Source organism: Dendrobates tinctorius, unplaced genomic scaffold (assembly GCF_039654945.1).
Source record: "Dendrobates tinctorius isolate UK_male_01 unplaced genomic scaffold, ASM3965494v1 ptg000024l, whole genome shotgun sequence".
Classification (NCBI taxonomy): domain Eukaryota; kingdom Metazoa; phylum Chordata; class Amphibia; order Anura; family Dendrobatidae; genus Dendrobates; species Dendrobates tinctorius.
In genome coordinates, this window is record NW_027361692.1 from 2,155,619 (window position 1) to 2,182,115 (window position 26,497).

Here is a 26,497-nt window from a genome sequence, read left to right on the forward strand (position 1 = left end):
GTGTGTGTTGAGGCGGTGTGGTGTGTTGAGGGTTAACATGGCAAGAGGTGTTAACGACGTCGGCGAAATCTCGCGAGATTTCGCCGACGCCATCTTGCATTCGTGAAATTGCGTCATTTACCTCACGCCGACTTGCTGTGCGGACGCTTGGCATTGCCTGTACCACCATAACTACTGCTGCCTTGGTCCTATGCCTGTTTACTGCCGGTGTCTAATTACTGGACCAATTTGCCTGTACCGCCATAACTACTGCTGCCTTGCTCCTCTGCCGGTGTCTAATTACAGGACCAATTTGCCTATACCGCCATAACTACTGCCTTTGTCCTCTGCCGGTGTCTAATTACAGGGCCAATTTGCCTATACTGCCATAACTACTGCTGCCTTTGTCCTCTGCCAGTGTCTAATTACAGGGCCAATTTGCCTCTATCGCCATAACTACTGCTGCTTTGGTCATCTGCCTGTTTACTGCCGGTGTCTAATTACAAGGCCAATTTGCCTCTACCGCCATAACTACTGCTGCCTTGCTCCTCTGCCGGTGTCTAATTACAGGGCTAATTTGCCTCTACCGCCATAATTACTGCTGCCTTGCTCCTCTGCCGGTGTCTAATTACAGGGCTAATTTGCCTCTACCGCCATAACTACTGCTACCTTGCTCCTCTGCCGGTGTCTAATTACAGGGCCAATTTGCCTCTACCGCCATAACTACTGCTGCCCTGCTCCTCTGCCGGTGTCTAATTACAGGGCCAATTTGCCTCTACCGCCATAACTACTGCTGCATTGCTCCTCTGCTGGTGTCTAATTACAGGGCCAATTTGCCAATACCGCCATAACTACTGCTGCCTTGCTCCTCTGCCGGTGTCTAATTACAGGGCCAATTTGCCTCTACCGCCATAAGTACTGCTGCCTTGCTCCTCTGACTGTTCACTGCCTGTGTCTAATTACAGGGCCAATTTGCCTCAACCGCCATAACTACTGCTGCCTTGCTCCTCTGCCGGTGTCTAATTACAGGGCCAATTTGCCTCTACCGCCATAACTACTGCTGCCTTGCTCCTCTGCCGGTGTCTAATTACAGGGCCAATTTGCCTCTACCGCCATAACTACTGCTGCCTTGCTCCTCTGCCGGTGTCTAATTACAGGGCCAATTTGCCTCTACCGCCATAACTACTGCTGCCTTGCTCCTCTGCCGGTGTCTAACTACAGGGCCAATTTGCCACTACCACTTCATAACTACTGCTGGGCAATTACAGGGTCAATTAGTATCTGTTTACTCTACAATACTCCAGGACACCTTCTTCACTGCCAGATAACTGCCAAATAGACTCCTTTACCTGTGCCAACATGAGTCATAACAAAAAGTATGCCAATGCCAGTGAAAGGAAAGCAGCTTTAGCACTACGACAAAAACAACGCCGTGCTAATGAGACTCCTGAGGAAAAACACTATCGCCTTGAGAAGATTAAGGCTTATAAACGCCGTCGCCTCACACACGAATCCCCTAACTTTAAATCCATAAGATTGGCTGAAGAAGCCTCTGCACGCCGTCACCGCCGACAACAGACGGCCTCTTCCTCATAATTATTATTAGACTCACAACAGGATGCTTCCACATCAGCATGTGGAACAATTTACTGCTACACTTCATCCCATATGCCGTTCACTGACATAACTAATCAGCAATCTGTTTCTGCCCTATCAATACCACCATTCAATACCGATGCACAGTATGCCAATGCCAGTGAAAGGAAAGCAGCTTTAGCACTACGACAAAAACAACGCCGTGCTAATGAGACTCCTGAGGAAAAACAGCATCGACTTGACAAGATTAAGGCTTATAAACGCCGTCGTCTCACACACGAATCCCCTAACTCTAAATCTATTACATTGGCTGAAGAAGCCTCTACACGCCATCACCGCCAACAACAGACGGCTTCTTCCTCATCATTATTAGTAGACTCACAACAGGATGCTTCCACATCAGCATGTGGAACAAGTTACTGCCACACTTCATCCTATATGCCATTCACTGACATAACTAATCAGCAATCTGTTTCTGCCCTATCAATACCACCATTCAATACCAACGCACAGTTTCTTCACATACATGCTGCAGTTAGCCCTCAGAAAGTGCAACCAAGACAAATATACGTTGGTCTCAAAACTAGGCGCACCCCATCGGTTGGACATGCACTTCTACTACAACCTCACATTTTCACTAATGATGAAAATAGTATTACCGAACACAGCTGTGGTGACATGACCCATGTATGTGAGCATTGCGAAGCTTTGCATTTTGTAGCAGAGATACCTTCTGATAACAACATTACGCTCTGCTGTCAGAAGGGTAAAGTCCATGTACCCATACTACAATATCCTGATGTCTTTACACGTTTGCTGAAAGGGCAAAGTGAATTTAGCAAAAATTTCATGGATAATATTCGAAGTATTAACAGTTCCTTTGCTTTTGCCTCCATGGGTGCAAATATTTCACCACCTCCTGGATATGGCCCATACTGTTTCCGCATACATGGCCACATCTATCATAGAACTGGAACACTACATCCCTCAGATGACCAGCAACGCGCATTTGCCCAACTTTACATTCTTGATACCACTACTGCAAACGAACAACGCTTACGATGTAAAGAAAATCAAAAATGTCATCCTACATTGATGAACATTATTGCCCTTCAAATCCAAATTATTAATCCTTTTGTGGAAGCTTATCAAATGTTACGTGATGTGGAAGAACAAGAAAAAATTAAATCTCTACAAAACGGAACTGTCATGCCAAACATCACTATGGCTATTAAACAAGATCGTACTCAAGACCCTCGACGCTACAATAATCCCACTGTCAGTGAAGAAGCAGTCGTGTTTCAAAATGACAATGGTGAGCCACCTTTCAATAGAGACATATTAATTCATTTAAAACCTGATCCCCATAACCCTTTAGCTCCAAAAACACAACAAATTAGTATTCTCCATAGCAATTTGGATGCCCTCCTCTATCCAATATTTTTCCCTTATGGAGACCAAGGATGGCATGATGCACTCAAACAACAAGGCAAAAGTTCGAGGAGGATCACTCAACTCCAATACTATTGCTATATGTTATCTGTCAGAAATTACTTTAATCCACTCCTCAATGGTGGTAAGCTAACACAGCAATATTTAGTAGATGCTTATGTCAAAATCGAAGCTAATCGCCTACATTACATCCGCAAACACCAAAAAGATTTAAAAGTGGAGGATTACTGCCTCCTTCAAGAACATCTACTCAAAAAATCGGTTCAAAAGGGCATCCCTATTGGGAAAACCGTCATTTTACCATCTTCTTTTGAAGGCAGTCCAAGAAACATGCAGCAGCGCTACCAGGATGCTATGGCTATTGTTACAAAGTATGGTCGACCAGATCTATTTATCACCATGACATGTAATCCTAAGTGGAATGAGATTACTACACATTTAGAACCGTGGCAGCGTGTTGAACACAGACCAGACTTGGTTGCACGTGTCTTTAAAATTAAACTGGAATCCCTCTTAAAAGACATTAGCAGTGGATTATTTGGAAACGTCACTGCAATGGTCCATGTCATTGAATTTCAGAAGCGTGGTCTCCCACACGCTCATATTTTAATTATTCTTGACAGCCTGTCTAAATTACGGACTGAGGCGGACATAGACAATATAGTCTGGGCTGAAATACCTGATGAAACAATCTACCCTCAGCTCCATAACATTGTTCTTCAACACATGATTCATGGTCCCTGTGGAGAACACAATCCTAATTCTCCCTGTATGGATCTTGGAAAGTGTAGCAAAGGTTTCCCAAAACAAAACCAACCATATACCATCAAAGAAAAGGATGGCTATCCCACTTACCGCAGACCCATTGGCAAAACATATGAACACCATTCTAAGACGATTGACAATTCATGGGTAGTTCCATATAACCCATTTTTACTCACCAAATACAAGTGCCATATTAATGTAGAAATATGTGCTTCCATTCAAAGTGTAAAATATTTATTTAAATACGTTTACAAAGGACATGACAAAGCCAACGTTGAAATTTCCCAAAATAACATCCAACATGATGAAACACACCAATTTACGGATACCAGATATGTTAGTGCACCTGAGGCTGCATGGCGGATATTTGCTTTTCCTATGCATAAACAATCTCATGCCATCATTCGCCTAGCCGTACATCTGCCTAATTCTCAACCACTCTATTTTCATGAGAATGACTCTGCAGGCAACATCCATCAAAAGCTCAATTCCAATTCTACACTTATGGCGTATTTCAACCTTAATAAGATCGACCACAATGCACATAACTATTTCTACCGCGAAATTCCAGAACACTACGTTTGGAAACAAGGCACATGGGAACAAAGAAAACGAGGGGGGTCTCACAGTTATTGGAAGAATGTATACTGTTAGTGTGAAAGACCAAGAACGCTATTATTTACGTTTGTTGTTACTGCATGTAAAAGCTGCTACCAGTTTTGACAGCATTAAAACCGTCAATGGAGTTATGCATGAAACCTTTAAGGATGCTGCGTTAGCACTTGGATTATTATTCGATGATAGCATCTGGAGACATACTTTAACAGATGCTTGCATTCTTAACATGCCTTCCCAACTTAGAGACATGTTTGCTTATATCTGTATTTTTGGCCCCCCCAGTAATCCACTTGAATTGTGGAATGAATTTAAGGACCATTTTTTACAAGACTATTGTCATACATACCACAGCAACACTGAAGAGTGTATCGATTGTGAAGGATATGCTATGAAAGATGTCCAAGATGTCCTCATAGTCCATGGAAAAACTTTTGCTGATTATAATTTACCACGCCCAGCAAAAAATATTAGACAACTCCTTAAACAATATGATAAGGATTATGAGTTAAAAAAAGCTGCAGAGATGAAAGAAACTCTTAATCAGGAGCAACTTTTTGCCTATGATGTCATTACTGAAGCTTTACAAAATAGCAGTTTAATACCAAAGTGCTTTTTTCTCGATGGACCTGGTGGCAGTGGAAAGACCTACCTATACCATCTACTTACACATCATTTAAGAGGACAAGGAGAAATTGTGTCACCTGCAGCAACTACAGGAATAGCATCTAACTTGATACAAGGAGGCTGAACAATCCACTCTCTATATGGCATACATATTCCGATCAACGAAACATCTGTTTCCAGGATTAAAAACGATACAAATGCAGGAAAACATTTACAGAGTACAAAACTTTTTATTATTGATGAGTGCACTATGGTCCAAAAACATGCATTGAATGTGATAGATAGACTTCTACGTGACATCATGACAACAAATGTTGCTGAAAAAAATAAAACACCATTTGGAGGTAAAGTTATTGTTCTTGGAGGAGACTTCAGACAATGTCTTCCCGTCATCGCTCATGGAACAAGAATAGACATTGTAGATTCCTGCATTAAATATTCAGAACATTGGCAACATTTTACCAGACTACCGCTAATCAACAACATGCGCTCCACTGATCCTGAATACAGCACTTGGTTGCTTAAACTTGGAAATGGTGAGCTGTCTAATGAACATAACCTTGGAGAGGATGTCATTGAAATTCCTCCAGACATGCTTTGCACTGGCTATATAGTAACCGAGATCTTTGGAGACCATATTTGCATTGATGTTAATGACCAACAAAGCCTCGACACTGCTGCATCACATGCTATACTATGTCCGAAAAATGATGACGTCGATTTTCTGAACTGTAAAGTAATGGATCGCATTAGTGGTGATTATACTGTATATACAAGTGATGATTCTGTCGATGCTGATGAGGCAGAGGAATGTGAAAACTACCCAGTTGAATTTTTAAACTCTCTGACACCATCAGGAATGCCATCACATCTCTTAAAACTTAAAATTGGCACCATTGTGATGCTATTAAGAAACCTAAACACCAAGAAAGGTCTCTGCAATGGCACTCGCCTCATTGTCATTGCCTTACTCCGCAACATCATACAGGCTAAAGTGATTACTGGCTCAGCTGAAGGAGACATTGTGTTTATTCCACGCATCGATTTGTGTCCTTCAGAAACTGGGTTACCTTTTAAATTAAAACGTCGACAGTTTCCTCTAAAACCTGCTTTTGCTATGACCATTAACAAATCCCAAGGACAGACCCTCAATCGAGTTGGAATTTTTTTGCCCGAACCTGTATTTGCCCATGGTCAATTGTATGTTGCATTCTCCCGAGTAAAGCAACGCAGCAACGTTAGGGTCAAAGTGGTGGATACACCACTTCAAGGACAATTGCTACCTAATAGCCCAAAAATCTTCACTAGAAATGTCGTTTACAAAAATGTCTTACTTTAAACTATTTAAGTTGGTCCTGGAATTGATAGATATATAGATATATAAATAATAGTTACATTCTAAATAGATATAGATAATAGACTTCTAAGACTTCTATACATAGCTTGATATATGTTATATATATAAATATTTTAAGCAGATAGATATATCTTACACTAATTATCTCTTTCACATATATGTCATAGACATATTTAAATCCATAAAAATATACATAGGTATAGGTATATATAGATTAAAAAAAAAAGGCAAAAACAAAAAAATTTAGGCAAACATACGTAGATTTCAACTACATAGCTAACACATACCTACATAACTTAGGTAATAATAATTAATTTTTTATTTATTAATAGAGTACTATTATTTCAATAGCACTTTACATACATCAGTAATACTGTCCTTCTTGAGGCTCACTATGTAAATATCTTATCCACATAAAAACATAGGTGTGATACATCTATCTACTATAATAAATGCGCTAAGCAGCTTCCGGGTTGTAACAACTTCCGTCCAGTTGTAACTGGTGATGTCACAGCACACCTCTTGCCATGTTAACCCTCAACACACCACTCCTCCTCAACACACACTCCTGTCACCTTTCACTATCTCCACTAACGTCCAGTCGCAGGATTTTAGAATACTCAAGATGGCGTGGCCGCAAGAACATGTCGCTGGCGTGGACAACGTCGGGATTTAGGATGGCGCCGGTGGAAGAAGATGTCGGGGATCGTGGAGCAGCGATGATGACGGTGTGAGTATGAGAGACGGAGTGAGAGAAAGGGTCGTATGTGGAGTGAAAGAGTGAGTGGAGATGGTGAAAGGTGAGAGGAGTGTGTGTTGAGGCAGTGTGGTGTGTTCAGGAGGAGTGTGTGTTGAGGGTTCACATGGCAAGAGATGTGTCACTATCCTCCCGATGCGATAGCATCGGGCCTTAATCTACTATAATAAATGCGCTAAGCAGCTTCCAGGTTGTAACAACTTCCGTCCAGTTGTAACTGGTGACGTCACAGCACACCTCTTGCCATGTTAACCCTCAACACACCACTCCTCAACACACACTCCTCTCACCTTTCACTATCTCCACTAATGTCCACTCGCAGGATTTGAGAATACTCAAGATGGCGTAGCCGCAAGAACATGTCGCCGGCGTGGACAACGTCGGGATCAAGGATGGCGCCGGTGGAAGAAGATGTCAGGGAACGTGGAGCAGCGATGATGACGGTGTGAGTATGAGAGACGGAGTGAGAGAAAGGGTCGTATGTGGAGTGAAAGAGTGAGTGGACGTGAGTGGAGATGGTGAAAGGTGAGAGGAGTGTGTGTTGAGGCGGTGTGGTGTGTTCAGGAGGAGTGTGTGTTGAGGGTTCACATGGCAAGAGGTGTGTCACTATCCTCCCGATGCGATAGCATCGGGCCTTAATCTACTATAAAAATGCCCTAAGCAGCTTCCGGTTGTAACAACTTCCGTCCAGTTGTAACCGGTGACGTCACCGCACACCTCTTTCCATGTTAACCCTCAACACACACTCCTCTCACCTTTCACAATCTCCACTCACGTCCACTCACTCTTTCACTCCACATACGACCCTTTCTCTCACTCCGTCTCTCACACTCACGCCATCATCGCCGCTGATCCACGATCCCCGACATCTTCCGCCGGCGCCATCCTGGATCCAGACGTCCTCCACGCCGGCGACATGTTCTTGCGGCGACGCTATTTTGGATCGGCGAAATCCCGCGATACTCAAGATGGCATCGCCGCAAGAACATGTCGCCGGCGAGGACGACGTCGGGATCCAAAATGGCGTCGACGAAAACTCGCGAGATTTCGCCGACGCCATTTTGGATCCCGACGTCGTCCACGCCGGCGACATGTTCTTCCGGCGACGCCATCTTGAGTATCACGGGATTTCACGATACTCAATATGGCGTCGCCGCAAGAACATGTCGCCGGCGTGGACAACGTCTGGATCCAGGATGGCGCCGGCGGAAGATGTCGGGGATCGTGGAGCAGCGGCGATGACGGCGTGAGTATGAGAGACGGAGTGAGAGAAGGGGTCGTATGTGGAGTGAAAGAGTGAGTGGAGATGGTGAAAGGTGAGAGGAGTGTGTGTGTTGAGGGTTAACATGGCAAGAGGTGTGATGCTATCGCATCCTCCCGATGCGACAGCATCGGGCCATAATCTAGTAATTGTATAATTCTGTCTGTCTGTCTGTAATAGAAATCCTACCTTGCTGATTGGTCGTGGCAGTTAGGCCGCGACCAATCAGCGACAGTTGCTTAGTCGTCGCAGCAACATGGCTGCATTGCTTATTGTACAGGCACATTACAGCCGTTAAAGGCATCACTGCTGCGTCGCTCATTACACAGGCACAGTCCTGTACATATTCTGGAGTACAATACATTAGGTAACAGCAGAAAAGTGACTGCAGCTCTGGGTGTAACTGGAGTACAATACATTAAGTAACAGCAGAAAAGTGACTGCAGCTCTGGGTGTAACTGGAGTACAATACATTAGGTAAGATCTGAACAGTGACTGCAGATCTGGCTGTAACAGGAGTATAATACATTAGGTAAGAGCAGAACGGTGACTGCAGCTCTGGGTGTAACTGGACTACAATACATTAGGTAAAAGCAGAACAGTGGCTGCAGCTCTGGGAGTAACTGGAGTACAATACATTAGATAACAGCAGAACAGTGACAGCAGCTCTGGGTGTAACTGGAGTACAATACATTAGGTAACAGCAGAACAGTGACTGCAGATCTGGGTGTAACTGGAGTACACTACATTAGGTAACAGCAGAACAGTGACTGCAGCTCTGGGTGTAACTGGAGTACATTAGGTAACAGCAGTAGAGTGACTGCAGCTCTGGATGTAGCTTGAGTAGAATATATTTGGTAAGATCTGAACAGTGATTGCAGCTCTGGGTGTAACAGGAGTACATTAGGTAAGAGCAGATCAGTGACTGCAGCTCTGGGTGTAACTTGAGTAGAATATATTTGGTAAGATCTGAACAGTGACTGTAGCTCTGTCTGTAACAGGAGTATAATACATTAGGTAAGAGCAGAACAGTGACAGCAGCTCTGGGTGTAACTGGAGTACAATACATTAGGTAACAGCAGAACAGTGACTGCAGATCTGGGTGTAACTGGAGTACACTACATTAGGTAACAGCAGAACAGTGACTGCAGCTCTGGGTGTAACTTGAGTAGAATATATTTGGTAAGATCTGAACAGTGAATGCAGCTCTGGGTGTAACAGGAGTACATTAGGTAAGAGCAGAACAGTGACTGCAGCTCTGGGTGTAACTTGAGTAGAATATATTTGGTAAGATCTGAACAGTGACTGCAGCTCTGTCTGTAACAGGAGTATAATACATTAGGTAAGAGCAGAACAGTGACTGCAGCTCTGGGTGTAAATGGACTACAATACATTAGGTAAAAGCAGAACAGTGACTGCAGCTCTGGGAGTAACTGGAGTACAATACATTAGGTAACAGCAGAACAGTGACCGCAGATCTGGGTGTAACTGGAGTACACTATATTAGGTAACAGCAGAACAGTGACTGCAGCTCTGCATGTAACAGGAGGACATTAGGTAAGAGCAGAATGGTGACTGCAGCTCTGGGTGTAACTTGCATACAGTACATTAGGTAAGAGCAGAACAGTGCAGCTCTGGGTGTAACTTGCGTATAATACACTAGGTAAGTGCAGAACGGTGACTGCAGCTCTGGGTGTAACTGGACTACAATACATTAGGTAAAAGCAGAACAGTGACTGCAGCTCTGGGAGGAACTGGAGTACAATACATTAGAGAACAGCAGAACAGTGACAGCAGCTCTGGGAGTAACTGGAGTACAATACATTAGATAACAGCAGAACAGTGACAGCAGCTCTGGGTGTAACTGGAGTACAATACATTAGGTAACAGCAGAACAGTGACAGCAGCTCCGGGTGTAACAGGATTATAATACACTAGCTGGCGGCCTGATTCTATCGTATCGGGTAGTTTAGAGTCTCTGTTAAAATAAAAAATAGTTATATACTCACCTTCCGACGACCCCCGGACTCTGTCCCTCCTCTCACCACGCTCCCGGCATCTATCTGCCTCTGATAATATGGAACCTTGCTAAAAACTGTTCCAGAAAGAACAGGAAGTATGCATCTGAAAAAGCCCCTGTGGCAAGTGTGAAAATTACAAAATTACCATTTTTTTTAATAAAGGACACGGTGTGAAAAACAAAAATTGCCTATTTTATTTTTTAAATGCACCGAGAAACCCTGATTTAACCATAAGGTCGGGGTCACATTAACCGACGCAAAATACGGTCCGTAGTTTACAGGCGTAATACGGATGAATGACCCCTAAATAGTGCTCCGTATGTAATCCGTAAGCAAGGTGCGGTCGCGTATTTTGCGCATGTAAGCATCCGTAAATAATCCGTGAGGCATCCGTATTGAATCCGTATGGCGAGATTTTCTCGCAGCCTTGCAAAATGGACATTTAACGGTTTTGAGGCCTGCTAACTATTTAAATCATTAGCCTGCACTCTATATATTGACTCAGGAACAGGTGGCAGTCTCCATTCTGTCCATTTGTCACCTTGCCTTCACTAGGTGTGTTGGTGTTGTATGTGCAACATGGCAAACAGTCTATCAACACAACTGAGCAGGTTCTCTTCAACTGGCTTTTGTCACGCTGCTTTGGCCAACCATACCCAGTGATAGTGGATCCGCGGAGGAGGAGACGCATGTGGGTACATCCACTTTTGAGGCAACGACTCACAAGTGTTAATTTTCACCGCCTCTATTCTTCTCTGTGGGAGCATCCTGTCAAATTCTACCAATACTGTCACATGAGCCTTGCAACATTTGATTGACTCTTGGAGACAGTGCGCCCTGGGATAACCTTTCAGGATACAAGGATGCGCAAAACTATATCTGCAGAGGAGCGACTTCTACTCACAATACGGTATGTACTACACAACCATATTCTCTATGTTCATGATGTGTTGGGCAAAGTTTGAATTTTTGCCTTCTTGGATTAAGTTTTAGGCCCTCATCTTAGTCCACATATGTTTCAACTTACTGACCCGAATGTTATGTGGAATATGTACTGAATATCACTTACTCATTGTGCAAAGCAAAATGTGTGTGTTATTTGCTCTGAAATCTTACCAAGTTTGGTATGTATGGGCCTGTTTGTTTTGTAAATGTGTGCATTTGACAATCATCCTTTTCTGTTGTTCTTCAGCTTCCTGGCCACTGGCCTGTCTTATGCTGCCCTCCACCATGAGTTTCTGATTGGAAGATCAACCATATCTGGCATAGTCAGGTCAACATGTAGTGAAATATGGACAAGACTATATCAAGTCGTCATGCCCGAGGCCAGGATGGAAGACTGGTTGAGGATATCAAGGGACTTTGAGGAAGAATGCCAGTTTCCAAATTGTATTGGGGCCCTTGATGGCAAACATATCCGGGTGCGTAAGCCGCCGAACTCTGGCTCACAATTCTTCAATTATAAACAATACTTTTCTGTTGTATTGTTGGCTGTGGCTGACCCTCAATACAAGTTTATAATTGTTGACATTGGGGCCTATGGAAGGACGGGAGACTCAAGAATCTTCAATACTTCCATTATGGCTCGGCGGCTACGCACCAACCAGTTGGATCTACCACCACCACGCCAGCTACCAGGCTCCACTCAAGAATGTGTCCCTTATATCCTTGTGGCAGATGAGGCCTTTCAGTTAACACGCAATGTCATGAGGCCATATCCCCGGCGCAACCTTCACCACAGGCGAAGGATATTTAACTTGCGCCTATCACGTGCTCGGCGACTGGTGGAGTGTTCCTTTGGCATTCTTTGTGCCAAATGGCGGGTACTCCAGTCTGCCATTCAGCTGAGTGAACAAAATGTTAATGAAGTAGTGAAAGCCTGTGTGGTTCTTCACAGCTTCACCAGGATACATGATTGTTCCTCCTCTGCTGGTGTTGTGCGTAGGCCGGACAATGTGCGCAGGGTGAGACCACCTATCAACCATCAACGTAGACCGATCTCTGGCCTCAGAGTGCGTGATATTTTCACTAATTACTTTATGGCACCTCAGGGGGAACCTTCTTGGCAAGAGCATGCTGGATCTATGTTGGCAATGTTGGTTTGATGTGTGTCAAAATATATATATTTCTACCCCTTCTGAATCTATGACTGTTGAATTGATTTGGTAAGCATATTTTGATAGGGGTTTGGACAATTAAGACAGAGACGTAAAGTGTAGTTGCCAAATTTTTACTTTTGCCTTTTTTTTTGTTTTTTTTTTAGTTTGTAAGGCAAATATATTCTTGCCCTATGAAAAACTTGGGCAATGGCCCAAATTGGCCTTTTGGCATATTTCAACATTGTTGTTAAAACAAAATTACAAACATATCCTACAACATACATAGTGCAATAACAATATTGCAACTTTACACATTTGTAATCCAAAGTAAAAAAGAGGAGTTATCCATCATCAAAATGAGCTACAAAAGATAATACTAACATGTATTCTGAAGGTTTACAAATCATATTAATAAGCCACCATGACAGGCAAGGCTACCTTACGCGTTTCTGACACATATTACATGTCTGTAATAAACACAATATTTCACCGCACTATACTGGGAAAGTCAAAGGATCAAATTAGAAGACTGGCTTGATAACACATAGAGAGAGCATGATGGTCTTGAGGCTGTTTGCCTTGATTTTGGAATATAGTTAGCTGGCCTAAATTTGACTAAGTGAATATGGACAGCACGCCTTTTCTATGCATTATCAAGTGAGTACTCTATTTTGATCCTTTGACTTTGCCAGTATAGCGCCGTGAAATACTGTATTTTTTACAGACATGTAATATGTCTCAGAAACGCATAAGGTAGCCTTGCCTGTCATGGTGTCTTAATCATATGATTTGAAAACTGTCATAAGAAATGTTAGTATTGTTACGGTGTGGCGGGAAAAGAAAAGGTGTACCTGGAAGTGGACCCTCTGGGTCACGGCTCCAGAGCCCCCAGAGGCGAGTGCCCAGGTGAGGACCACCCCCTATACAGGGAGTGTTAGGGACAGACCTCCCGGGGATAGAGCCGCGACAGCCGGAACCAAAGGGACGACTGAGGTAAGAGAGCAGGAGGCAGCGTACAGGGTGAGGCAGTAACCCAGTGAGTGCGGAACCAGGGGCCCAGGGGCGCACAAGAACGGAGGCTGTAGATGTGAAGAAGCAAACAAATGAATACAGGCTGTACGGCAAATAACTGAGACGTGGAGAGGGAAGTAGGAAGCAGGACAGAGGAGGGAAGGCACCAGGGAGACAGGGAGGGCAGAGCACAGGAAAGGCAGACCGAGGTTAGGCAGGAAGAACCACGGTACTAAAAGCAGCAAAGACAGAGAACAAGAGGGGCCTGAGGACATAGAGGGCGAAGCTGCGGACAGCGTCACCGCATGAGATAATCAGGCGTCTTACCAGAGCTGACACCGGCCATATGTAGCGGTGGGTGCTGCCATATTGGGGGTGGGGCCTAGCGCGTCAGCTTTCCCAGGAGGCTGAGCGCCGTGGGCAGGAGCCCGGCGCCGAGGGAGCCGGAGGCCGGGCACGGGGACGCGCCGAGAGGCAGGAGCGCGCCGGACAGCACGCGCAGGAAGACGCGTAAGACCCTGCGCTGTGACAAGTATTATCTGTTTTAGCTCATTTTGATGATGGAGAAAACCTCTTTTTTACTTTGGATTGGGATTTTGAGCACCAGTTCAAACACACTGGACATCTCCTCCCATCAGACCGCTTAAGAACACTCATGTACAGTATGGGTTTACAATTTCCATGTTTTTAGCCACTTATAAATTGTGGAATGTTGGAGGAGCAACCTGTGGTTGCTGCTGACTACTTTGAGCAACATCGCCCTGTGTGGGTGCATACTGTTGCCCATGCTGTTGGTACTGACCTTCCTCCTGTGCTTGTTGGGGGTAGTGGCCATAGTAATACTGCTGAGGGGCATCTTGTTGTGGCGGGTAGGCCCGTGTCTCATACCCACCAATATAGCCATGTCGTCCCCAACCAGGTTGGGACCAGCCTCCAACACTGGGTGGGAAAAAGTGGCCATATTGGTGGGGTTAGCTAGAGCCAGAAATCTGTTGCTGCTGTTGGGAAGATTGGGTAGGGGGAGGAAGGGGGTGAGGTGTAGGCCCACGTATTAGAGGATGTTCAGACCCTGCTTGAGCAAGCATCTGTGTGGGTGGTCTCATGCGCATTAGATTTCTGGGGGAAAGCTGCCACCTCTCCAGATATTCGAAAAGCTCATATGGGGTATTGGGGGGGGTGCTTGCATCAAGCAGGATCTGAAAACATCCCCTAATACGGAGCCTGACCTCACGGGAAAGGGCACGGAGATAAAGGGCCAGGCTACGTGAGTAGGCCTCCTCCCCATCATCTGTAGTGACTCGAGATAAATAATTTAGGACCCCTGTGTCCACATTGGTCCTGCTCTCTTGAGCAGTGACCTGGCGCCTTCTTCGGCCTCGCCGGGATGTAACAGCAGCCTGTGCAGAGCCCCGGATCTGGGCAGTTGGGCTGCTGCTCAAGTTGCCCTGCTCCTCCAGGATGGGTGATGGGGCAGCAGCAGACGGTCCTGGTGATGTGGTTTGTTGGGCAGCCAATGGGTTCTCCTGGGATGACTCATCTTCACCCATGCTTCTTGTAGGGGGAGAAGATGGGCCAGCCACCTCATCCCCTACAGGATCAATTATGGGCTCTGTCTCTGAGCCCGTTCCTCGATCAGTAAGGTTGGATTGAGTTCTGTTATGAAATAGAAAAGAGGCAAAAATACATCAATATTTTTGGCCCTGTAAAGTATCGGTGTAATGTGGTGTGAGGTATGTACTTACGGTCTCAGATCCAGAATTGGGGCGAGGAAGGAGAGGCGGTCATAATACACATATTTGCGCTTCACGTAGCCCGCATCCCCACTCCTGGACCGCTGCTGACGTTCCCGGCGGTATTGGTCCCGGATGCTTCGCCAGCGTTTCATCACATCTTCCATTGCAATGTGACAGGAAATATTATCAATTTCACATATTTGATCGGTCACATTTGCTACCAGTAGTCTAGGCATGTGGCCTTCTGGGGTGTGCTTTCTAGCCAGGCTGGCATATCTAATTGGCCCATCCAGGCCAGATACACAGGGTCAGAATAGTTTATGTATCAAGTAACTACACTTAATAACTTGGTTGGCTAAGAGGAAGAGGAGCTTGTGGCCTGGGCAAAATTATGGCAGTGCAAAACTATGTGTCACATCAAAATCTACCCGCCTCATGAGGCAAAAAGGAGAAGGACAGGAAGGGGAGGGAGGCAGAATCTGTAATCATTTTTGTTTGTGAGGTAATTGAAATAATTTTTGGGACTTGTACTTACTCAGTTTCTGCTGCTCCTCACGTGGCCGATCACCAAAGTCATGGAACATCTGGTGACATATGCACCTCCATGACGCCTCCTTTCTTGCGCGGTTGGCATAATTGGCATCCCTTTGGTCCCAAAGTTCTGGCCGCTCCTGCACTAATACTATAAGCATCTCCACATTAAGGAAATATGGCACCATGACGCTGCTGTACTCCGTGGAGGCTGACTTCCTGGATGTCTGGAGCGCTTTTTGAGCTCATTTGCATGTCTAGGCTTCCTGATGATGGATTGGCCCATTTCCTGTCACCAGCCAAAAGACCTGTGTATTTCTCGCAAGTCACATGTGTGGTCAGTGTGTAATCCATATTTTTTGCGCACCCATAGACTTGCATTGGCGTATTACGGGCGTAGTACGCTGACAATCGCAGCATGCTGCGATTGGCACGGACCGTAGAATACGGACGAGAAATATACGGCTGTTGGGAGCAAACCCATAGAGAATCATTTGTCCGTGTGTAATGCGTGCGTTTATCGCCTCTCACTCGTCCGTATTCCTCTCTAGTGTGACCCTGGCCTAATGTTATTTTCTGATGAATATGGTAGTCTAGCAGCAGGAGAAGGATGCTGCTTTGTTAGTGCAGCCCGCGCCACACACTGTAGGCGGTCCCTCTGGCAAGATATAAGCAAAAAATGCTAACAATGATTTAGACAAATGATTATACTGCAGAGTCCTACACTATAATAGTTTTCTTGTGAGATTAGCTGTTATTACAATAAATTACCTTATTGTCACCTTTAAATAAATATTAGCATTCCAAGACACGCATTACAGAAAGCTGCCATTTCCTTCTTAGTTTTGCCAGTCTTTAGACTTCATTAAGAAATTCTGGTGGCCTGGGAGCAAATATGTGATGGTTAAAGCCTCGGTAGTAGAATTGAGCGAAACGGGTCGAAAAAATTCAAAAGTCGCCGACTTTTTGCAAAGTCGGGTTTCATGAAACGAAACCCGACCCTAGGATGAGGTCGGCCACGAGGTCGGCGACTTACGCGCCAAAGTCGCGTTTCAAAAGTTTGTTTTGCGCTCTTTTTCAGCCAATCAGGATCCACGGACACTGTGGGCAACGTGATGACATAGGCACGGGTCACCACCATCTTTCAGAAGGGCATGCAAGTGATTGGCTTGCTTTGGTGGGCGTCACAGGGGGTATAAAAGGGCATGCACGCCGACCGCCATCTTACTTCTGCCGATCTTAGTATAGGGAGAGGTTGCTGCTGATTCTGTTGGGAGAGCGTTAGGCAGGGAAGAAGACAAAAAAACTGCTTCTGCTGCTAGCGATTTGGCCTGCACAACACACCAGTCACTGTGTGTGCAGTGCAAGGGGAGGCTATATAGTGGTGTATCAGTGGTGTTGGTTGTTGGGCTGCCTTCTAAGGCTTCCTGACATTCCTGCATTGCTGTTTACCCACTGCTCCGCAAACTGCTTTTTTAAAAGCAATCCAATCTCCCTTATCCACAGCTGTGCCATCGAGCCTCTCACATAGCGCTCAGATATTCATTGGGCCTCACACAATCCAAAAGTGTCCAGTGTCCAAAAGTGTGTGCAGAGATTCAAAATCACACTTATCCTCTAGTCACTTTGGTCACAGCTGTGCCATCGAGCCTGTCACATAGCGCTCAGATATCAGTGGGCCTCACACAATCCAAAAGTGTCCATCCAGTGTCCAAAAGTGTGTGCAGAGATTCAAAATCTCCCTTATCCTCTAGTCACTTTGGTCACAGCTGTGCCATCGAGCCTGTCACATAGCGCTCAGATATCAGTGGGCCTCACACAATCCAAAAGTGTCCAGTGTCCAAAAGTGTGTGCAGAGATTCAAAATCTCCCTTATCCTCTAGTCACTTTGGTCACAGCTGTGCCATCGAGCCTGTCACATAGCGCTCAGATATCAGTGGGCCTCACACAATCCAAAAGTGTCCAGTGTCCAAAAGTGTGTGCAGAGATTCAAAATCTCCCTTATCCTCTAGTCACTTTGGTCACAGCTGTGCCATCGAGCCTGTCACATAGCGCTCAGATATCAGTGGGCCTCACACAATCCAAAAGTGTCCAGTGTCCAAAAGTGTGTGCAGAGATTCAAAATCTCCCTTATCCTCTAGTCACTTTGGTCACAGCTGTGCCATCGAGTCTGTCACATAGTGCTCAGATATCAGTGGGCCTCACACAATCCAGAAGTGTCCAGTGTCCAAAAGTGTGTGCAGAGATTCAAAATCTCCCTTATCCTCTAGTCACTTTGGTCACAGCTGTGCCATCGAGCCTGTCACATAGCGCTCAGATATCAGTGGGCCTCACACAATCCAAAAGTGTCCAGTGTCCAAAAGTGTGTGCAGACATTCAAAATCTCCCTTATCCTCTAGTCACTTTGGTCACAGCTGTGCCATCGAGCCTGTCACATAGCGCTCAGATATCAGTGGGCCTCACACAATCCAAAAGTGTCCAGTGTCCAAAAGTGTGTGCAGACATTCAAAATCTCCCTTATCCTCTAGTCACTTTGGTCACAGCTGTGCCATCGAGCCTGTGACATAGCACTCAGATATCAGTGGGCCTCACACAATCCAAAAGTGTCCAGTGTCCAAAAGTGTGTGCAGAGATTCAAAATCTCCCTTATCCTCTAGTCACTTTGGTCACAGCTGTGCCATCGAGCCTGTCACATAGCGCTCAGATATCAGTGGGCCTCACACAATCCAAAAGTGTCCAGTATCCAAAAGTGTGTGCAGAGATTCAAAATCTCCCTTATCCTCTAGTCACTTTGGTCACAGCTGTGCCATCGAGCCTGTGACATAGCTCTCAGATATCAGTGGGCCTCACACAATCCAAAAGTGTCCAGTGTCCAAAAGTGTGTGCAGAGATTCAAAATTTCCCTTATCCTCTAGTCACTTTGGTCACAGCTGTGCCATCGAGCCTGTCACATAGCGCTCAGATATCAGTGGGCCTCACACAATCCAAAAGTGTCCAGTGTCCACAAGTGTCTGCAGAAATTCAAAATCTCCCCTGTCCTATAGACACCTTGTACCTTGTTTTACATTACTATATAGTTTGTTGGATTTTGTCTACATTTCTACCAAAAATGAGGAAGGCTGGTGGAAGAGGCCGTGGAATTGGGCGGGGGTTGGCAGCTGGTAATGATGGTGTTGGTGGTGGATCTGATGGTAGTGGCAAGAGCAAAATAGGACCGAATGCAGGAGGTGCTGACCCTGCGTCATCGTCTGGCTACATAAGGCCTCGAACGCTTAGTTTTCTAGGAGTTGGCAAACCGCTTTTAAAGCCAGAGCATCAGGAAAAAGTTTTGTCTTACATTGCTGACTCAGCCTCCAGCTCTATCGCCTCCTCTTCTTCAGTTGTAAAAAGTAAAAGCACTGAGTCGTCATTGGAGGCTCATGTTCATGAACCACACCTTTCCTTGTGTCCTTCACCCCAACCAAGATTGAAGGATAATGCAGGCCATACTACTGATTACTCCATGGAGCTGTTTTCACATACCATGCCTGGATTATCAAGTGAAATGGTGAATTACCCAGGCCAAGATGAATCTGACATGGAGTGCACTGATGCACAACCGCTGATGGATGATTCTGCTGGTACATTCACTCAGAGCACTACATTGTCCTCGCAGTGTACAGAGCCAGATTCTGACCCTGATGAGACTCAGGTGCCCCTTCCCGCACACTATACCACCATACACGGTGACACAGAGGAAGGTGCACATGACATAGAAGAGGAGGTGATGGATGACCCAGTTGTTGACCCAGATTGGCATCCATTGGGGGAAGAGGGTGCTGCTTCCAATAGCTCAGATGAGGAGCATCCACAGCAGACATCGACATCGCAACAGCTGTTATCTGGCAGGCCCGTAGCACTACAAAGACAGGTTCCAAACATCAAAAGAGTTGCTGGACAGCTTGTCCAGAGGGTCAAAAGATCACAGCGTGCTAGGCCGCAAAATGTCTGCCAAAGTAGGAAGAGTGCAGTGTGGCACTTTTTTGACCAAAATCCTCATGATCAGGCCAAGGTTATCTGTAAGAAGTGCGCAAAGACCTTTAGCCGAGGGAAAAATCTGAAAAATTTGAATACCAGTTGCATGCTTAGACATTTAACCAGCATGCACTTGCAAGTGTGGACACAACACCAAACCTCAAGTGCCACATGTGCAACTGATCACAACGAAGGTAGTCAGCAACGCTACATTGTTTCCCCCACTGTAAGCCCACCGGTTAGCACAGCAGCAAATGTTGAGGTGTCGTTGCAAGGCCACAGCAGTCAGGGAATCCCACTGTTATATCAACGAAAGACTGATTCTAGGCCATCAGAAAGAACACCAACTCCATCACCATCATCAACCCTCTCTCAGTCCGCCCTGTCCACCGCTACTTCCACCATATGCAGCTCTCAAGTCCAGCTCACCCTCCCAGACACTATGAGTAGGTCAAGAAAGTACTCAGTCTCTCATCCGCGTACACTGGGTTTGAACGCCCACATTGCCAAACTAATCTCGTTTGAGATGATGCCCTTTCGGTTGGTGGAAAGCACAGCTTTCCGCGAACTCATGGCCTATGCAGTACCACGCTATGACCTACCCAGTTGCCACTTCTTCTCTCGCAAAGCCATCCCAGCCCTCCACCATCATGTGAAAGACCGCATTGTCCATGCACTCAAGCAGTCAGTGAGCGGAAAAGTGCACCTCACAACTGATGCATGGTCCAGTCGGCATGGCCAGGGCCGTTACGTGTCCATCACTGCGCACTGGGTTAATGTGGTGGATGCAGGGTCCACAGGGGACAGCGGTGGTGGGACAGTGCTGCCTAGCCCACGGTATAGGAAACAGTTGGCTGTAGGCGTTCGACCCTCCTCCTCCTCCTCCTCCTCCAGAAGCGAAAGCTCGTCCACAGAGCGCAGTCGTACGAGCACTCCATCTGCAGCTGCCACTGTTGCACACGATGTGTCCCCCTATCGAGCAGCTAGTGGAAAGCGTCAGCAGGCTGTGTTGCAGATGATGTGTTTGGGCGACAGACACACCGCCGAGGTGCTGGCCGAGTACTTGAAGCGACAAACTGAGTCATGGCTGGGCAGTGTACATCTTGAGGCAGGCAAGGTAGTTAGTGATAACGGCCGTAATTTTGTGGCAGCCATAGCCCTTTCAAAACTCAGCCACATACCTTGCTTGGCTCACACCTTGAACCTGGTGGTGCAGTGCTTCCTCAAAAATTATCCGGAGTTAACAGCCCTGCTCCAGAAGGTGCGAAGACTGTGCGCACACATCCGCCGGTCGCCTGTACACTCCGTTCGTATGCAGAAGCTGCAGCGATTGCTCCACCTTCCCAACCACCGCCTCATTATCGACATTGCAACAAGGTGGAACTCCACCCTGCACATGGTGGAGCGGCTGTGCGAGCAGAGGCAGGCCATAATGCATTTGTGGGAGGATACACAGCCAGGCACTTTGAGAGCAGACATGGAGTTGACAGGTGTGCAGTGGTCGAAGCTGAAAGACCTTTGTAAAGTCCTTCAGTGTTTTGAGGAATGCACACGGCTGGTAAGCGCAGACGACGCCATCCTAAGCATGAGCATCCCACTTATGCGTCTGCTCATGCAAACTTTGACGCACCTTAAGGAGCAGGCGTCTGCAGCCAATGTTGATGAGGAGGAAGAGGAGGAGGGAATCCTTGATGACATTCAGCCATTGTCTGCTCAGGGACCTCTCCTGGACGAGGTGGAGGAAGAAGAGGAGGAGGAGGATGATGATGGGGATGATTACTTAGGGGGAGGAGGATGCATCTCGTGGGGCAAGTGAAAATGTTGGCGTGGCAAGGTCTGGTACAGGGTTTGTGCGTGACTGGAGGGATGTGGATTTGCCAGAAAGTGCTCCTCCACCCAGCACTCGCAGTGCATCATTGACACCGGGAACATTGGCCCACATGTCAGATTATGCCTTGCGGATCCTAAAAAGGGACCCCCGCATTGCCAAAATGATGAACGATGACGACTACTGGTTGGCCAGCATCCTGGATCTACGCTATAAAGGCAAATTACAAAACATCATGCCACAGGAGAACCTTGACCTAATATTGGCTAATAAACAAGCAACTCTGGTAAATCGGTTGCTTGAGGCATTCCCAGCACACAGCAGCGGTGATGGTTCTCACACGAGCCGTACGGGCCGGGGGCAGCTTGGCAGAGGTGTTCGTGGTGCACACAGCAGAAGTGGCGTTGGAGACAGGGGTTTCATGACAATGTTGTGGACTGATTTTTCAAATACCGCTCACACAACTGGTAATACTGCATCGATGGAAAGTGACAGGAGACAGCAGTTGTCAACTATGGTTACAAACTACTTTTCCTCCCATATCGATGTTCTCCCACACAGGTCATTCCCCTTTGACTATTGGGCCGCTAAACTGGACACCTGGCCTGAATTGGCCCAATATGCCTTACAGGAGCTCGCTTGCCCAGCTGCAAGTGTGCTATCGGAAAGAGTCTTCAGTGCAGCTGGATCAATCCTGACAGAAAAAAGGACCCGTCTGTCAACCCAAAATGTGGATGATCTAACCTTCATTAAAATGAACCACGCATGGGTTTCCAAGGATTTTGTCCCACCTTCCCCTGATGACACATAGGGTGACAGAAAAATGGCTTGCTTTGGTCCACCTCTTCCTGGTACTTCACCTATTTCGCCTTTTGCATCAGCTGAATGTCCAACATCAACATATGCCACTTTCTAAAACTCCCTAACTGTGCTGCCTCCCCCCCAATGGCCGGGGTCACCACCTAGCGCACGACACCGTGCGAGTGCCGTTGCCCTGGAGAGGTGGGTAGGCCGACTCTTGGGCGCGGGCACTGGCACAGGGTCCCTCATAGTGCAATCAAGTGTCTCTGATGGTGGTGGTGCACACCCGCCGTCAGACACACCGCTGTACTATGAGGGGCCCAGTGCCAGTACCGACGCCCACGAGTGGGCCCCCCTTGCTTGGGCAGGGCCCCAGCATTTGCAATCTTTACCTCTCCCTGCTCCTCCGCTGTGTAATCTGGGCCGTCAAATCCATACTGTGCCTGACACCGTCTGAGCCTGCCTCCTGATGTATAGACATATATTTTGAATGTGTACGCTATCCATACATGTTATCCAGGGAAAAGGGACCCTTTCTAACCTTTGTGCAATCACGTGCAATCCATACTGGGCCTAACACTGTCTGAGCCTGCCTCCTGAGACATATATTTTGAATGTGTACGCTATCCATACATGTTATCTGGGGATACGGTACCCTTTCTAACCTTTGTGCAATCACGTGCAATCCATACTGGGCCTAACACCGTCTGAGCCTGCCTCCTGAGACATATATTTTGAATGTGTACGCTATCCATACATGTTATCTGGGGATACGGTACCCTTTCTAACCTTTGTGCAATCACGTGCAATCCATACTGGGCCTAACACCGTCTGAGCCTGCCTCCTGAGACATATATTTTGAATGTGTATGCTATCCATACATGTTATCTGGGGATACGGTACCCTTTCTAACCTTTGTGCAATCACGTGCAATCCATACTGGGCCTAACACCGTCTTCCTGCCTCCTGATGTATAGACATATATTTTGAATGTGTACGCTATCCATACATGTTATCTGGGGATACGGTACCCTTTCTAACCTTTGTGCAATCACGTGCAATCCATACTGGGCCTAACACCGTCTGAGCCTGCCTCCTGAGACATATATTTTGAATGTGTACGCTATCCATACATGTTATCTGGGGATACGGTACCCTTTCTCACCTTTGTGCAATCACGTGCAATCCATACTGGGCCTAACACCGTCTGAGAATGATAGATGGGGCCCACCATACACTGGAACATTCCAAAGGTGGACATCAGACACTGGAGCAGCATTTACAGGGCCCATTATACACTAGAGCATTAGAAATGGGGCCCATTATGTTTGGAGCATTATTTGGGCCCATAAGACAGTAGAGCTTCATCCATGGGGACCAACATATACTGTAGCATTATGTGGAGCTCATCATATACTGTTTCAAACATTATATGGGACCAATGATTCTGTATGGAGAAATAGATGGGCCTCGTCATGAGATGTAAAAAGTGAGGTATTTTTCATTATACTATACCGCTATTTCTCTGCCGTATCGGAGCATGATGAGTTGTGGTATATGTTAAAGGGGCGCTCTTTCGCCCAGGGCACATGAAAACCTGGAGCCAGCCCTCCCCCCCCGTAGTCTGTAGCCAAATAACCCCCATTTTTCAGTGCGTAACTTGTATTATGAAGTTAATCAAGGTTGACAAGCTTAAGTAAGAAGAATTGATGCTTTTGGCATTCAAATGGGCACTGTAGGTGTGTTTCCTGTCCTCCTCTCACTGCCGACTTTTATTCCCCATTGACTTACATTGGGTTTCGTGTTTCGGGACGACCCCGACTTTTCCCTATAATCGGACGATCTTGCTCGACCCGACTTTTGGAAAAGTCGGGTTTCACGAAACGAAACGCGACCCTAAAAAACCAAAAGTCGCTCAACTCTACTCGGTAGTCTTTAAATTAAATTTTCATAATGGTGCATATTTTTTTCCTGACCCTTTCCACTTATCAGCAAAAGTTGTTTACTTGAGTCTTAATAAACCATCTTTTCTGTGCCAATTGCAATTCTACTATGAAAATGATTATTTATTCCTATGATGTTAGCATTTCAAAAACTGTATAATGAGGGTGAGAAATGTAAACTTATTATTGCAACATACAGTATGCTGAGAGGTGAGAGGGTCTCTCTCATTAGAAATCATTACCATTCAGTGAAGGGAAGTCATATTAATAGCGCTTATGGCCGCGTCAGAAAGAAACAGTGTAAAGTGATCCTGGCAGGTGCTATATATAATGCATACGATGCTATGAATCCATTATCTAAATTGTTTATTTTATGCCAAAAGCAAAAAACTTTTTTTTTTAATTTAAAGTTACTCTTGCACAAGAAAAAAAATCAAAACAAATCAGACATCACAAATACAGTATATGAACTTTCCGTGTAATAATTGTTTAAAAGATAACCATGAGAGGTCATGTTAATTACGGTATCTATTTACTCTCTTAGCATTTCTCCAGTCAAAGAACTCCAGGCGAGAGTTCTTTTCTTTATATTCGCCAACATTCTTTTCTTTCCTGAGTAAGCGCTGTTATTCCTATTCGGTGTCCTTCTTTGAAGACATATTTGCATTCATTTCAAAGGTTGAATAGCTCTGATGGAGGAATCACATTGCATGCATTCAAACGTCTACTCTTCTGTGATATACATGAAGCCGGGAAATGTTCCGTATAGCAAGCTTATTGTATATAGAGCTGTAAAAGAGGTGAATTTGGATTTAGAATCTGAAATCAAATGTTATATCAATTAAAATGAACACATTTGCACATAAAATGTGCATTACAGTTATGGTTTGTATAAATGTTCATACAATAAAGGCATGTAAAGGGAACCTGTCACCAAATAGGTGCTATCTCATCTTTATAGACACAGATTCCAGCTATGTATCACTTATTGGGCAGCTTGCTTTAGCTTTCATAAAATCACAATTTAAACTGCCGTAGATCTAGCAGTTCTCTGAATGCTGATTTCTGTATAATCACGCCCACACCACTGATTGACAACTTTCTGTGTACACTGTGCACAGGCAGGAAGCTGCAAATTAGTGGTGGTGACGGAGATATATAAATATGGAGGACTACATGGCTGCAAGTTTACTAGAACTCTAGTGATGATCTCCTGCTGATAAAACAGGATTTTATCAAAACTACAGCAAGCAGCCCAGTAAGTGGACACATCGCTGGAATCAGGGTCGCTGTCTCTATATTATGCTGCTCTCAAATTAGGTGGAAAAAACTTGGTGACAGATTATATTTAAAGATTAAAATCTCCAGTTGTTAGGACAAGTCTGACAAATCTACCGTATTTTTCGCTTTATAAGACGCTCCGGATTATAAGACGCACCCCAAATTTTGAGGAGAAAAATAGGAAAAAAACTTTATTTTTAATAAAATGGTGGTGCATCTTATAATCCATGCGTCTTATTGCTTTCCAGGGGTGGTGATGGAGGAGGCCGGAGTGGAACATTGCTGCTGGGATGAGGGGGTGTTTTGATGTGCAGCGTGCCGCTGCCGGTGTCTGTTACTGCCGCCGCCCTCTGTCCCCTGATGCTTGCCACCACCGCCACGCTCTGTCCCCCGGTGCCTGCTTGCCACCACCGCCGCACTCTGTCCCCCAGTGCTTGCCACCACCGCCACGCTGTCCCCCGGTGCCTGCTTGCCACCACCGCCGCGCTCTCCCCCGGTTCTTACCGCCACCACCGCGCTCTGTCCCCCCGGTGTTTGCCGCCATCGCCGCGCTCTGTCCCGTTCTGAGGGTACTTGCCGCGGCACTCTGTGCCCTGATGCTGCCGCTGCGCTGTCCGCCACCGCCGCGCTCCTGTCCCCCGGTGGTTTCTTCCGCCCCACCGCCGCCGCCGCGCTCTGTCCCGTTCAGCGTGGGGGGGTCTCTGTCGCTCCATGCCTGCTTTCTTCCTGGAAAATGGCCGCCGCGCATGCGCAGACGGACATCTCGGCACTGAAATCTCGGGAGATGAGATTTCAGCGCGGTATGTATAATAATACGTTACTAAAA